A 2,835-nucleotide genomic window follows, 5' to 3' on the forward strand; every position below is an offset into this window, starting at 1 on the left:
ATTATTGAAGAAACACAGAATGATTAAGTGAAAAAAATCAATAAAAGCGGCTCCACCTATGTAATCATAATACATAAGAATTGAATTGTAATAAGCGGATAGAAATATTTCATTAATCAGTACATATTCATGTAATATATTGCGTATTTATGATTATTAAATAGAAGACTATTAAAATAGAAGATTAGTTTAAAATATTCTTTATTTTAATGTTTTTAAAGTAAATTCTCTAGTTAATTATTTCTGTGATGCTTACTCGCTATTATTTTCTATTATTTGACTACATACAAAATTATGTAAAACCAAAAATTTAATAATTTTATAATAATTTTTGTCTCACATTGAGAATGACCTGATAACACGTTAAAACTATGTATTTTTTTTAAATGTAAAATAGTTAGCAACACATCTAGCTTCGTAGTCCATCTTATTAATTATTTTCTATTTTTTAATTATTTTTAGAGATTTTTTTAATTCCTTAATTTAAAAAATAGCCTTTACCTTATATATGCATATAATTTAATAGTAAACTATGTGTTCAAAGCTTTTTTTTATTGTTACAATATGCATATAATATATTAATCAGAGAAAATTCTTTAAGAATGAGAGTTAATATTTCACGCGGCAAACATACCACTGTCTTAATAGGTTTCGGTATGGGAGGACAAGCTATTTTATATTGACAACGAGACATACTGGGATAACACACAGGTGGAGTACAACAAATTACAGAACATGGAATTGGACATTTCGTTGGTAGACAAGGGGGAGGAAGACATAAATTCTGGCTACTCCTGGAACATTTTTATTGCATAAATTATTAAATTATTAAAAATAATTATCACAAATTAATAAGCAAATTAGAAAAAATATTTCATTAATCAGTACATATTCATGTAATATATTGCGTATTTATGATTATTAAATAGAAGACTATTAAATAGAAGATTAGTTTAAAATATTCTTTATTTTAATGTTTTTAAAGTAAATTCTCTAGTTAATTATTTCTGTGATGCTTATTCGCTATTATTTTCCATTATTTGACTACATACAAAATTATGTAAAACCAAAAATTTAATAATTTTGATATATATCACATAATTGAAATTAATAATCACATCATTGAAATTGTGTTAATAAATAGTATATTTTTGACTGAAATTCTATTGGGATAATAAAATTGTATTAAAATTTACCTTGACATGATGTTAAAGATGTGTTCTAGATAATGTTTGTATTTTTAGTTTAGAAATTCAATTGATGTTCAGTCGTCGATAACAGCTAGAACAACTTTCAAAGAGAGACAATCTTAATAATAGTTACTTAAAATTTAGTGAGTTGCTCTGACAAGAAATACTTTAAAATTTTAAATTAGCCTTTCATGTCTGTAGACTGTGATCAACCGAAGATTATTTACTGGTAACCTTGGTAATCCGTAAAAAATTGATTGTCGGCTTTTACAGATTACAGAATAAATTACATGCGGGAATCACACACGGTGATTCCCATTTCTCGTTTCCGTTTCTAAATATACGAAGCGTGGCTGACGTAGCTTGCTTGTTTTGCAAGAAATGTAAGCATTATATAATTTATAATATATCATAGACAGCTAGAGATTTAGAAAATTTTTATGTTAAAACATTTTAACTGATCAAGATTTATAAAAATTAATACATTTTTATATTTGCTTTAAAATGACAAGTATAGATAACAAAATGTTATAGTTTATGTTAATTTGATTGGATTTACATAATTATTAAAATATATTTTGTATTAAATATGAAAAATTTACAACAAATAATTTAATTTTCTCAAAAATTAAGTTTTCTCAAAAACAAGTTAATTTAAAATTTTTTAAAATAAACTATTTGATTATCTAATTTGTATAAATTTTATCAGTATATCTCATTATATTAGTTTGCCACTGTTGGTACAAATACAATAATATTTGGAACTGGATCAAGTACAGTAACTTGATGAGCAACATTTGCAATTTGCATATTGTTGATAAAAAGTATTCAATCGAAATTGGCTTTAACTGTCAACGGAAATCAATTTCGTCACAACTGTTTGAGTTTCGACAAAGGAATTCCCTCTACAGAGAATGCAGCTGTCATCATACATGTCCACATTTGACAATACTCTCGATGCACATCAGTCGGTGCATTTCAGCAATGGTTCACGAGTTCGACTGAAAGCTAGTAACAAGCAGTGCTGTATCTTTGTCGCAATATCTACATTCAAGAATATATCACGATTTTAACATTGTAAGGAAGAATAGTGATAGACGTAATACAATCGCGACATATATATATATATATATATATATATGTGTGTGTGTATATGTGTGCAGAGATTTAAGAGAGATGAGATTTAAGTATTTCAATTTCGATTTAAGTATTTCATATCCCGTTACATTCCAGATTAAATATGATGATGATATGATCAAGGAAATTTTATTACATATAAAAATATGTGAAATAATATTACAGAAAATTTATTTAAAAAATATATGATTTATTATATAATTATTGAATTATTATATAATTTATACAGTATACATTTCTAATCATTTTAAAAATATAATGTTTAGCTTATTTATTTATAGTTTTCTTTTTTTAACCATTGTTAATTATACGTATTGGAAACTCTCTCTCTCTTTCTCTCTCTCTCTCCTCCTCTCTCTCTTCTTCTCTCTCTCTCTCTCTCTCTCTCTCTCTCTCTCTCTCTCTCTCTCTCTCTCTCTCTCTCTCTCTCTCTCTCTCTCTCTCTCTCTCTCTCTCTCTCTCTCTCTCTCTCTCTACTCTCTCTCTCTCTCTCTCTCTCTCTCTCTCT

The sequence above is a fragment of the Atta cephalotes genome (genome assembly GCF_000143395.1).
Source record: "Atta cephalotes unplaced genomic scaffold scaffold00014, whole genome shotgun sequence".
NCBI lineage: Eukaryota > Metazoa > Arthropoda > Insecta > Hymenoptera > Formicidae > Atta > Atta cephalotes.